The sequence below is a fragment of the Gavialis gangeticus genome, unplaced genomic scaffold (assembly GCF_001723915.1).
Source record: "Gavialis gangeticus isolate Ggan-Ray unplaced genomic scaffold, GavGan_comp1, whole genome shotgun sequence".
Lineage (NCBI taxonomy): Eukaryota > Metazoa > Chordata > Crocodylia > Gavialidae > Gavialis > Gavialis gangeticus.
Genome location: NW_017728994.1, coordinates 29,664,639 through 29,678,679, shown reverse-complemented (window position 1 = coordinate 29,678,679; position 14,041 = coordinate 29,664,639). Strand labels below are relative to the sequence as shown.

The 14,041-nt window shown below is 44.2% G+C and overlaps 1 protein-coding gene across 1 annotated transcript in view; it reads left to right on the top strand.

Moving 5' to 3' along the window:
* Window positions 1–14,041, top strand: part of PAX2 (paired box 2) — a 106,995-nt gene that overhangs the window by 70,464 nt on the left and 22,490 nt on the right. The window lies entirely within an intron of this gene.

The window sequence follows — 14,041 nt, the reverse complement described above, 5'->3', positions numbered from 1 at the left end:
CGTACCCTGTGGTGACTGGTAAGCTGCCTACCTAAGCCTCTCATTTTATTTCCCTCATCATCACAAGCTTCTGCTTTTTTCTACCAATGCGAGATACATTTCTGTGGCTAACATCAGAATAGACAAAGAGAGCCTGAGGGAGAAAAGGGAGAAAGCAAAGTCAAAATTCACAGCATTGGCAGCTGGGGGTACACACAGGTATGGGTAAGGGTCAAGTATATGCAGGTGTGGATCAGGTCTGGATGTTGATTGAGGACCAGTTTTTCTCAGGAACAGTTCTAAGTGTGCATAAGGGCCAGACAAGTCTAACTGTGGATGAGGAAGAGGTACTCAGGTGTAGGTCATGTACAGATGTTGACTAAGGACAAGTGTGGCCAGGCATATCTCAGGTGTGGATCAGGTACAGTTGTCCGTTATGGGCACATATGCCAAGGTATAGATCATCAACCGCTCTGCCCAGATGTAGACAAGGGACAGGTGTCCACAGCAACAGAATAGGAAGGTAGAGCAGAGGGTCTGTTTTGTTGTGTCTGCAGTTTCTCCTTTAGGTTTGGGAATAAGCTTCACCTTTGATTCACACCTGGACTCTTTTGAGGAAAATTGTTTGGGCTGTATTTGCACTTAACATTTAGAAGGGGCATTTGCAAATCATTTTGTGCTTGCTGTTTTATGATAGCTAAACTCTCCCTGACTCAAACTACATGCCTTTCAAGAAATCTCTCCCTTTTAGCAGCTATATTAAAATAAGGTGTGAATAAAAGTCAGAGGGAGGGAATGAGGCCAAATTCAAGACATCAAGGGTGTCAGAACGCTAGGGGATAAAAAGCATGTTCTGAGCCAACAGATCTGCTAAAATGATCGCATGGCCCGTTGCATCCACATATCCTGAATGGTACAGGAGTTGCTAGGCATGGCATCCTCAAGCTGGAATTAGGCTCCATGGCCTGTATAAGTGCAAAGCAGTATACAAATAGGAGTAACTCAAGACAGAAGGTAGCAGGAACAGTAGCTCACTCATGAGCTGATCTCAGATAGTGCAGCAGGCACAGCACTTGACCTCAAACCCTTCTGAAGCAAGATTTCTCTGTCTCATGATTGTGTGCAGTTTCCTGAGGTTAACACTAGGGAAGCTCCTCATAGGGAAAAGGCCTGCTGCTGGAGAAATCTCCTGTGGACAAAGAATTTGAGATGCTAGAAAAGAAGAGATAGAAATGGAAGCAGTGGAAGAAACTTGACTGAGCAAGGAATCGTAGAGGTGATAGAAAGGAGAAAGAAAGTCTATATCACTGGCCAGAATCTCAGCCTGGTGAATGGAGGCCCTTCCTGATCCCTCACAGGAGATGACCCACTGACCCATGGGCCTTTGGATGCTCCCCATGGGGGAGTGGCAAGACACTGCTCTCCAGCCCACAGAGATTAGCTGCGGAGGTGATGCCACCAATCTAATGAGTTATTTTTATGGAGGTGCTCCTGTACAATGATTTGTTTGGGGAAAACCACTTAAAATGAAGTGTCCTGCAGTCAGGGGGTCATTCCCAAGGGACCATGTGTCCCCTTCCCATCCTCTGTAGGGAGCATCCTACCAGCCTAGGGATGGTATCTGAGGATCTGAGTGCTACGGTTGTGCCTCTTACCTCTGTTCTAACACAGTTCCAATCCCCTACACCCAAGTCATCCTAGAGGTGGATGTCAAAGCTGCTCCATCTTTATTGTGGGATATAGACCAGTGAAATACACATAGGAAAAGTAGAGGGAGATAGACATCACCATACAGCAGGCTTGTGTCTCCTCCTGCTACATAATTGGTAACAGCCATAGGAACTAGCCTAAAGGGTCAATGCGACTGATGGCTGAGGTGGACATAGCCCCTAACCAGCTGTTACAGTTGATTTCAGCCCATGTAATTTAGATTCTGCTTTCCTCAAGCTGCTGCTGAGCAAAGAGACTTTGTAGGATACCATGTGAAATTAATAGCAAACTGTGGAGCCTAAGTGGGATCTACCAGCATAGGGCAGACAGGTCTGAGTCCACACACATTCACAGAGCATCACAGGAAGGTGCAGGGCCTTGCTCTGGGGAGAGACATGGACATATGTCTGTGAGGACCTAAGGTAGCTTCTTGGTTTTGCTGATACCAGAGCTTGACCAGAGGTCCTTATAAAGCCAACCTGCCCTACCTCTTACATAAATTCTTAGCCAGATAGAAAGGCAGATCATTTGAGGAAAAACTGTGCCTCTTCTTCATATTCAGCTAAGTTAAAAACATGCCTTGAAGCACGACCTAGCTTCAAAGCCTGGAATACAGGATCCGGGGAACATAGGATCTTTACAACCTTTGGGGGAGACCCCTGAAAAACAGCATCAGAGACAGAGAGAGAGGAAGGGCACCCTTATATCTCACTGGAGCACCACAATGGTCCAGAGGTAGGGGCAGAATGAGAGGCCAGCCCATACCTAGCTATTAGAGGTGAAAAACAATGTCTGAGATAACGTCCTAGCAGAAGGCATCCCCCCAGCCCCAGGCAGTAGGATCAGATACAGAGCAACCCCATCCTTCCTTCATGGAAGGTAGCCCCCCACTAACTGGATGGCACTGAGGAAGAGATCCTGCGATTCATAGATTTTAAGACCAGAAAGGACCTGCTCTGATAATCTAGTCTGTCCACTTTCTAGATGACCATTTAGTCTTTCCTCCTGCATAACACAGGATGGAGCATTTTATCCAGTTAGCACTAGGGGCTGGACATGCTGCACAAGCTTGGGGCATGGCCTTCTGGAAGTGGTTGGGGGAGAGGGGCTTAACTTTAAAAGAAGTCTTGGGCTTCTGCAGAAAACTCCCCGCATCCTCCCCCTCTTCCCCCCCATCCACCATACTTCCTGGAATGGTCCCAGCTCAGCTTGGGAACATCCCCATCTGATTCATCTGGATCCAAGAGTAAGAAAAGTTCATTTCAGACCCAGCTTGACATTCCCAGGTGGCAACTTAGCACTAACATCTCAATCTGTATGCGACATTTCAATCAGGCGCAGAGTAACAAAAGCAGAACCATTAATGTTGGGAGCTGTTTGCCAGTGGTAATGATGGTGGAACTCAGAAACTGGAAATGAAAAGGGAAAAGAGAAAACACTGAGAGAGGCAGAGAGGGGAGAGGTTTGGAGAATTATTCCTTTACACTTAGGCCAGGATCCAATGTTTGGATTAATGGCGCCATTACCCAAGAAAGGGCTGCAGATAATGCTCATTCTTAAAATGTTTTTGCTGGCAATTAAACGGTTGCAGTTATTGATCTTCATTGATTTGATGTCCTCTGATTTGCATAATCTATTAAAGATGAATGATTCATGATGTGTTTGTTATAGGGATGGGCAGGGTTTTCAGGAAGGACTGTAAAGGTGGAGAACTGAGCACTGCTTCCTGACTGTTCATTGGCTGGGGCTGAGAGAAGGGGGCAGGAGCATGCAGGGTACATTCTAGAAGAGATACTGGAGCAGATCTGCATTGCTTGTGTGCTGTTCATGGCTTAGCTGCTCTGGACCCGTAGAGGAGGCAGCTTGGTCCAGTGAATAGGGCTCTGGCCTAAAGCTTAGATGACCTGAGTTTCGACTTTTTGTCATTGCCATAGAATGGCATCTAGGCCCCATAAGGGGTAGGCAATGGGAGGCCAGCCTGCTGGGACTAGTCATCTCAGCTCATGGAAAGGGCGACACCTCGAAACACCCATCGTGCTGCACCCCCAGTCTTTAGAATGTCATCTGTTGTTGTGTTTACAGCAACTTTTGGAGGGGGGGTATCGGGCAGGGGGGAGGGACAGAACAGAAGACTTGCTGAAGGCAGAGAAAAGGGATGTGCTCTCTTTCTAAAGCTCCAGATCAATGTACGACATGGCATCTGGCTTGACTTTGCTTTGAATAGATTGGTGATATTGTTCTTGTCTGTGAAATCTGAACAGGGTGGGACTTTTTTCCCTGTGGGAGCCAAATATTCCAGCCGGCTGACTACAGGCTTCAGTGCTCAGTCTTTGAGTCTCACCCACAGTGGTGGGTTTGCTTCAGCCATATCCTGATTCTTTGGTCTATAGATTGCACTGGGGCAGCAGTGAGAACCCAGAGAAGTTTGTGGTCCTTTGGTCATTGATGCTGCATAATGTTACTGGCAGCAAAGGTTAAGATCTCTAGCACCAAGGGATGAATATCCCACGGTATTCCAGGAACATCTACAGGCACCTATTCCAGGAACAGTTAGAGGCATGGCTTCAAAGGCTAGATCCTTGCCTACTGCTACCAGGACCTTGACAAGTCAAACAATGACTTGAGCACTTCTTTGAAAGTTGATTTTCTTCCCTCACTGTTGGAACAGAGATTGTCTCACTACATTTATTTGCTATAGAGGGGTGTGTCACACTTACTTTTCCAGTGAAACATCTCAGGAGATTTCCTTCCCAAGCTGACCCCTGTGGGCTAAATGCACTCAGCTGTGTAGTGTGCTGCTGCTGTTGCATGCAGAATGTACTGGATGTGTGGAAAAGCCTTCCTGCCATAGTGCTAAGTGTCCATGAGATCAAATTTGGGATAAATCCCACACATTTGGTCTTTAGGCAACACATCTGGAGACCAAACGCCTTTTGCAGAAACCAAGATCAAGCCTGGACACCTAAAGAATGGGCAGTCTTGTCTGAGCACCTACCAAGAGACCTCATTTTCAGAAAACAGCAAGTGCTCAGCGGCTCTGAAACCTAGGCTGTTTATCTGCCTGGGATTTTAGATGCCTGATTTTGGGCAACTCAAGTTGGGAAGCTTTCAAAGACTGTAAAGCCAGAGGGGACTGCTATGATAATCTAGAATCAGAGCTGCCCAACTGGTGCCTCATGGGCTGCATGTGGCCCACAAACAGCCAAATTATGGCAGCAGTGGCATTAACTCCTTCTGTATAGTACAGGCCATAGAATTTCATGAAGTTGTTATGCATCCAGTCCCTACCTTTGTTTGAATGAGAAATGTATATTTTAGAATGAGATTTCTACCTTGATTAAAGATGTTAAGTCCTGGATCTACCACATCTCTTGGTCTTCTGAGCTGGAATTGCATAGAGATTCCTGAATGCCTCTAGATATTTTGACAGCAGCCAAGAGCATGTGATTTGATATGTTGATAATGGGCAAACAAATAGCAACCTTAATGCTATAACACATGGTATATAACCTGCTTTCCAGAAGTGCTCAGTTCTTGCAGTTTGCATTGACTTCCATTGAAATTTGGCCATATATGAGTCTGGTAAAAAATGCTTAAATCAGAAGCAGCCAGAGTCAAGCTGTACAGAAAGTTTTATACTTGTTTGTGACAACCAGTGACAGTGCCATCCATGCCAAGGAGTCATAGAGCAATACTGGGACTTCTAGATCAAGTGGATCTTAACTAGATGTATACCCGCAGAGATGTTGAGACCATGAATGGAAGAAGAATCTGTCTCCTTCATTTACTAATACTCTGTCCAGCAGCTACAGCTCTGAAGACAAACAGGTCTAGAGGGGAGTGTGTATTTTTCAGAAAATGGAAATTCTAAAAACCTCAGCAGTTTTTCTAATATATCATCAGTGGCTTCCATATTTTTGGAAACTGATCTGTAGTTATAACTCCAGAGATGACCTGAGAGGACAGCTGGTAATGAAATATGCATCCTTTCAAAGAGAAAAAGCTCTTACTTTGACCAAAAACACATGGTAATATTCACCATGATATGAAGGAAATCTCTTCTTTGAGATTTGTGCATGTGAAAAAAGAACAGTGTATTGAGGTGGCTTTTAGTAGTAACTCAGTAGCTGGGTGGAGGTCCTTAAAACTCAATCAATTAGGGTAGCCAATAGGATAGCTAAGGTCAGTCCTGAGAAAATAAAACATAACAGATGCTCACAAATGGCTTGCAAGCTTGCCTGAGAACATGCAACTTCACAGGAGGATATATCTGCAGGTGGTCCCTTAAAGAACATCAGATTAGAGGCATGATAAAGGAAAAAAATCCCTAAATTGAGTCCTGGACAACTGCAGTATCAGCTAAATGAACCTTGACTACAGCCACCTGCATCCCAGATTCAGTTGGAGATAAAGGATGAGCCAAGGTCCAAGAAAAGTGTTGAAAGCTTCTTTAACTCCATTAACTGTTGACTGAAATGGACACTTCCATTGGTCTTCCTGCTAAAAGGTTTCTGAGGTTCTTCAGTGGTATGGTTAGCACATGTAAACAGGAGCAGGTCACTCTTCAAATCATTGGGTTTTTTGCCTGTCAAGCAACCAAGTATGTAGAAGCTGCTCTGTATGGAAAATCCATCTCTTCACAACAGAGTTTGTCTTTAGGACCAGAGGACTAAACCATAGTGTTATCTAGTCAAGGATACCATAAATACCCAAGTACCAGTTACTGCACAATCAGCGTCTTGTGTAGACACGGCCTAAAGAATGTCAGATCACAGGATTTGGAGAAGTCATTGGCTCAGTACCGAGATACAGAGTTTGTTGAAGTGATAAGCAAACTTTTTTCAGCTGTAACCTCTTCCAAAAGTGCAAACAGTTTATTTGCAAGTAATTCAGTTCAATAGCTAGTTCATTCAAAATTAAGAATCCTGGTGGGAGTTGGAAAAGTAGGAAAACATTTTCCTCTGCCAGTCAATGAAAAAAACTAGATGTGAAAAAATGAGATTTACTAGCTCCAAAATCTTGAAGGCCCTGCTAACCAGAAGCAATTAAGTCAACTGCCTTATTAAAATAATATTTCCTTTGTTTAATAAATTACTTTATTAAATCAGGTTCAAATGCAAGACATGTTTAGAGAAACTTACATTTTTTCTTATATGCCCATCACAGTTAAGGTAGTTTTATTTCATTAATAAAAATAAATGTAAAATGCTGGTTTTGTGCATATTAATTGATTTCTAATTTCTATTCAAATAGAGCTTGACACAAATCGTGAATAAAAATACAACTACAGTCTAGTAAAAAAAGAAATTCATCATTCACCATTTTCTAACATAACAGCATGTAAAAATTAAGAATCCAAATCTGTTAGCCTGTATAACTACTTAATAATAAGTGTAGATATAGTGTATTCTAAAACAGCAGTATATAGCAAAAATAAATTTAAATAAAGGCAATATTTATTGAGATTTTTTGGTGGTTACCAACCAATAAGAAACAAGCTTTAAGAAAATTGCTAAACAATACAAATGCAAAATAAGATTACAATTAATGCTTTAAGCAAAGTTACTCATTTGCAGTTAAATATTAACTAAAATTAGAGATTTAAATCAATTGGTTTTAAATCCATCCACCCTACATGATGTGGCCACAGCTCCTCCTTCTACTTGCCTGGTTGCGTGAGACTGAATGAGGTGACCTAATAGTTCTTCCATAATTAACTGTTATGAGGTAGGAATTGCCTAACAACACGGCAAATCCTACAAAGAGAGAGAGGCACAGGCCACAAGGATTTTATAGAAAGTCATTATTGATGGGCCTTTCAACAGCAGAATAACCTGTTCTGCATATCTCTGGAGACTTCAAAGCCTTGCCTGAACAGTATATGGTAAATACCATATCCATGGAACTGGCACAAGTCCTACAGAGATCAGTTTTCACTGGGAACGATCCTGCTTCATCAGAATAATGGAGATGCCCTCTGTGAGGACAGACTGCAACATGAAAAATGTGATCAAGCAATCAAGTGCACAGAACCAGTGCGGAGGAAAGGAGAAAGGGATAACTGCATGTGTGGAAAAAATGCAAAGCTATGCCTTTCAGAGATACTTGTTAAGTTTTCTTAAGATCCAAGATTTATTTGAAAGGAAAACAGGAATAGATCTCAGGGCATCTCCAATTTGAGCAAGGGCATCCCACCACAGGGAACGGTATTATCTCTCTACCTCATCAGAAGCAGTGGGAAAGCAAAAGGAATTATTATCCTATTCAGTGACTTCCAGGACCAAATGGCCTACAGTGATGGATGGTCACGCAGCATACAGATGCTCTTTGAAGTGGATAGAAATAGCAGGGAAAGAAAAAGAACCGAGATGAGCTGATTCCATGCTTTCAGTGAAGATACATTGGGAATAATTTTGAAGATGGAGACACGGATGCTGAAGAGAAAGAATGTCATTCATGAAGTGAACACTTGGAAGGGCTTGAAATGCAGATGGCAGTGAAGAACCTTGAAATGGTTGGGTATGCAAGAAACAATGTCTTCCTTCAATTACTTTTAAGGAGCTAGCAAAGATAAGAAATCTGACTAGTCTTGGCATAGCCACTGTGAGTAGCAACGTAGCAAACTTGCCCTGCAGAATGGCCTTACCTAAAGGCAGAAGGTAGGGTAGATTTGTACCCTATAGACTAACTAAATCAGAAATGTATACCATAAGTTTTCTTAAACAGTAGGATTTCTTCATCTGATGATGGTCTGTCTATAGGGTGCAAATCTAGCCTGTCTTCTACCTGACTTCAAACTAACTACCCCTGTCTTACCTAAGGGGACATCTTTTAGGGAAGAGGATTATGTTGTTTCCATGCCAGTTCAGGCCTTGGCTCTTCTAATGGGACTGAACAAAGGATCCATTAAATGTTATGTGTGGTGGTGATTTCTGTGCCATGGACACTTCTCCATTAAGAACTGAACAAACTAAGGCCAACATGTGTATTTTACATTTGAATCAAGCACTACTAGTCATCAGATGTCAGTAACTTTTGATCTTTATTGAAGTGGACTGTAGTCAGGCAAGCCATCTTCCAGTAGAGTTGAAGTTGCCTCTTGAAGCCTTTCAGAGAGCTGGAGCGTGGATGGAAATTTTTTGCCTTTCCTTCTCTATGTAGAAATGATGAAGGGCTATCCAGGAAGAGTCATTCTACCTCACGATCAATTAAAAAACATCTTCATGTAAAGCCTCTGGAGTGGCCACTCAAGACACTGGTATGTGTCCTGCTTTGACCACATTTCCCAGAGATATTCTGAAAGCATCTTCATTCAGTGGTCACATTCAGGCCTCAGTCTATCAGAGTATTTATACATGTGTTTCACTTGACTCACACAAGTGATCTCATATAAACATTACATCCCAAGGAATTGGGGAAAATCAAATGGAAGAGCATGACAGCCTGCACTGGACTAATGAGTCTGCTGAATTTACTTGGTCCATCAGTGTTTTTCCAGGGTTTAAAGTGCATCCTTCTGCAATAGTTGCATCTGTGAATAAATGATCTTAGAGCAATGTAGAGGCGACTTCCCATGGGCTACTCAGGTAATTAAAGTTAAGAATGCTCTGACAGGATGCAGGGAGTCAGGTTTGACCCTTGATCCCCTGGAAGTTTCATGTTTTACTAGATCTGAGGAATACAGAGCCGCAATTTTCTCCACCAAGGAAGGAGGTGTCAGTTTTTTTAAAGGGCTGCTGCCAAATAGTTTAGTTCTCCCCACAAAACAGTTTGGGTAAAATACTGTGTTAAAAAGGAATGGGTAAGGGGATTATGAAACCTGCTATAAATTTCAATTAGTTCATGACAGCCTTGACTTCAAAGGAAAAAAGCAATTTCCATTGTTTCTTGAAACAGATATTTCAACAATTCCTTAAATTTTGGGAAGCCGAAGAACAGTACTGAGCTAGAGCATTGGAAATGGAGAGTGGACCTGAGCAGAACCTTAAACTAACGCTGATTGGCCAGCTATAGTCAAGTCTGTGCATGGAACAAAGAACAAGCAAGAGCAATAACACTGAAAACAGATTAAAGGCTATAAATTATTTCTGTTGTTATAGCCAGGAGTGAGTTAGTAAAACAGGGAGAGAAGAAGAGATTTTTTTTTAATTGAGGCTGATTTGTATCTTGACTGTGACTTTCATAACCATCTTGCAAAAGGGAAAGTTGCAGAAACAAAGCTTAGCTCCTCCAACAGACGCATCACGACAGACAGCAGCAGTGAAATACAGTATGCCATGCCATTTTGCTCTTATACACACAACTCATAAGATTTCTGGGGTAGGATCCTCACCTGGCTCCACTGATTATGGCAGAACTTCAAGTTACTCCAGCTTAGGTTTGAATCCTATATTGTTTTGTTCTGTAAAGTCATTTCTAAGGGAGTGAGAGTTAGCATGAAGATGGAGTCAGTAGAGAGAACTATAGCATCAGCAGAGGACTCCAGAGTCCTAGGTTTGGGTCTTGCTTTGTCACAGACTTTCTGGATAACTCTGGGTGAGTCACTTAGCCACTGTCTGCCTCCATTCCTATCTGCAAAACAAGGATAACAGGACTGCCTTACCTTCCAGAAAATGCATTTAAGACTGTGAGGCACTGGAGACTAAGTAGCTGAGACAGGTTCTGGGCAAAGGCAAGGGACTGAACCACGTTGCCAAGACTGTGTACAGGACTGCATTCAGTAGGCAGGCATAATGGGAATGTGCCATCCAGAAATTCCCTTCTTTGTTTACTGTGAAGAAAAGAAACCCTGAATGCAGCTCTCTTGAACTCCAGGAAACCAGCAATGATAAACAAGCAGCTTATCTCTCCTGCAAACCCCCCATCGCCAGCAGAGAGGGCAATAAAAGGCAAGATGAGTCTCTGTAGGAACCCAAAGCTGTGAATCTTCCTCTCGCTCTGTCTGGCCAAAATCCCTTCATTCACAGGGGGAATTTAGGCCAGAGATCACCAATTCCATCTCCCCGCCAGAGTAACAGAGAGGAGGGTTAAAAAGGAAGAGAAACAGCCATAACTCAGAGAGTGCAGAGGGAGAGCACAGAGCAGAAACAGGGGAAGATGTTTAGCTGTGCTCTGGGCTGCAGCTACATCTCTGCCTTGCTGGTCCTCAAAACTTTCCCTCGTGTGATTCTCGGTGATATCTCCTGTTGCCTGTGGGTGTCCTTTGGAAACAGGAAGGAAGGAGCCTGGACTAGAAAAAGGAGTAGGTCTCCACTTGGGAAAAGTCACAACCCCATTAAATTTCAGATTCAATTCCTGGGTGATTTCCACAGCAATAAGACATCGACAAATACTTCAGGGTTTCTCTAAAACAATCTTTCCAAGGGACATCTGTCTCAATGAAAATGAGACAAGCCAGTGTCACAGCTCCACAACAGTTTGGACTGATACCTCTGTTATGACAGGGTTTGGGGGGCCAATAGAGAGGGGCCTGCCTCCTTACATAGCTAATGTGCTGACCTCAACGTACGAGGATGCTGGAGGAGGGAGACAGATAGATTTATAACTTGTCTGAACTGAGAATCCACCACTTGGGCAGCTTCACAGGTGGTAGTAATAGTGTGATGTAGTCAGAATTCAGGGCCTCTACTCAGAGCAGTCAGACACCACGCTCCTCAGGAATATTTTTAAGTGCTAGTCTCAAGTGGAGCTGTGCTGGAGCTGAATTTGGTCCATGCAGTTTCTTGGTAGAGACACAGCGATAGAGAGAAAGATACAGAGGAGAAAGAACGTGATAGAGATGCACACAAACCCATCCACTGACTAAGAGGTGCTGCCTCCGGAAGGTGTGAAGAATTTTTCTTTATAAGCCCTGATGTGTTCAAGAGTGGGCTAGGCTCATCTCCACTGCGAGTCTGACAGGGGCTTTAACAGCCTCAAAACACTGGGACAAATAGATTCTGGTCCCTTAACCCTTCTCAGCTTTGCAAGGCAAGGCCTGGCACTGTTGTTCCCGTAGCAAGGGCTTTAGTCACTCTTTCAGGCTGAAATCCTCTCTGTGGTGGCTGGGCAGAGAGGAAATCCAGGGGCTGGATCAGATTGGCCTAATACTAGAGCAGCTTAAGCAGTCTGTTTTACCAGAGATTATGGTTTCACTTACACAGAGCGCCTGAAAAATGCTGTGGTTTAAGAAGGGATTAGAGCTGAAAATTCAATGCTTTAAAAGAGAAATAAAGCAGGGGAGGGACTGGGAAACCCAGTGTGCCCGAGGGCTGTGCAAACAGGATTAACCTCTGCCCACGCCACCCCTTACTCCTGCCCACCCACGTTTCCCTCTGTCCATGCTCCTCTCTGCCCCCGCTTCTTGTGTGCCCCCAGGCCTCCCCTGTAACTGCCCTGTGGTGCATTAGGCAGGTAGAATATGGAAACCTGAATATGAGACAAGCCTGTCCCATAGGAGTGAAAGAACCCTGGCTTGGAAATGCAGCTGCTGCCCAGTTATGTGTGATCCCACTGAGGTGAGGAGCACTGCCCCACCTCAATACCACAGAAATTCAGGACAGCACGTAGTCTATGAATTGCGGACAGCTCTGTAATGCTGCGCATGCTGTTTCTGTGGTACTGACAGTCAGGAGGCTGAAGGACTCCAGGACTGTCCTGCAGGTCTGTGCCAACAGCAAGGTGGCAGTGTATTCTTCTAACGTGATGGCAGCAGAGCCAGGAGAAAAGTATTTTGGCCACATCACTGAGTCCTTGGGGATTCTCTCCTGCACAGAACCAATAAAGCTGACCATCCCACCCAGGGACTGGGACCAGCCTACGGCATTTCACCACAGTATATTGCAGAAATGGGGTCATGAGATAAAGATTACAGTGGTGTTTCAAAGTGACTGTACACCTTGCCCTCTGTTCCTTTCTCTCCAGAGTAATTCCTTTACCAAGCAGAGACATCAAGCTCACCACAGACATAATCAGAGACTCAGCTGTGGTGGTGCTGGGTGGCAGAAGGGTAGACAACTACCTGGTTATATGCAGGGCATGATGTGACACAAGTACCAACTGGCCACATTTAACGTTTTGCAGTTGAATATGCTATTAGTGCAGATCCTTGGCACAGGAATCTTTGGTGGCCATCATGGTCCTAGATCCTTCTTAGGAGAATATAGACAACCAAGGCAGCAACCTTTAGGAAGCAAATGTATAAGTGGCAGACGTGCTCTATAAGATGTCCTTATGGAGTGCTCAGAAAAAGCAGACCTCAAGGATAGAAGCCCTCTGTTACCCCACCACATAGGCAGACATTATCATCATCTAGCCTCTTTGGAAGCACTTGTAAATGATGAGGCCAGTCCTAAAAGACCTTATTGTATATCACAGTCCTTTCTCATACAAACCAGGGTTGCCCAAACTGACCCATCTTGTCAACACCTGCCACCCTGCTCCTAAGTTATATAAGCGTAGATGGTTTGCCATGCTGGATCTGAATTGGGTCTGATCACATCATCCAGCCTCCGATACTGCCAGCACAGACAACAGTGGGTGTATCATTATGCTCATATTTTAGGTCATTGAACTATGTGTGCCCTTGATGTAGACACTTCAACAGTGGACCCAGAACACTACAGCTCTGAAGCTTCATTTACAACTCTTGGGCATGTACGGTTGGAAAAAACAGACGCTAAGGTAGTGAAAATGAAGCCTTCTGGGTTCATAGGTTTTTGCCACTTTATCTTCTTCTCCCCAAGCCAAGCTCCTTGGGAACTTGGTGCTGGTTGGGTATTCTCTGAGAGCTCTGATGGGCAGTGTGGCCTGGCTCTCTGGGGCTGTGCACTGAGACATCCTGTTCAGATGCTGCTCTATATATGTGACCCATATTGCTCTCCCAGAAACTCTACCTCATGTTTGAAATGACCAGAGTGGTGATTCCTGCAGGAGAAAATGAGTTCACTGCCACAGTCCCATGCATCCAACTGAGTGAGATGATGAAGGAGCAGGAAGAAGAGCACAAAAGCTGCAGAGCATCCTTCTCCCACCCCTGCCCACTGCACTGCTTCCTGCCAGGCACCTGCCTCTCCCGCATGCTTTCTTTCTCAGCCCTCTCCCTCCTCCTCCCTTTTCCTCTCACACTTGCTGTGCTGCTCCCTCACCCCAGCAGAGGCATCACTACAATCAGTGACTGGCCCATAGTATGTTTGCTGCTGCTGTCTCAGCCACAGCTCCTTTTAACTGCTCCAGACTTTATTTTTTTCATTTTTAAATTAATTTCCCTGTAGATTTTAACCACTCCATTTTCATTCATCCATTTTGTTCTCCCCCTCCCCCCACCCTCCTCTTTTCTCCCCCCCCAAAAATCAGATTGGACACCTTACAGTGG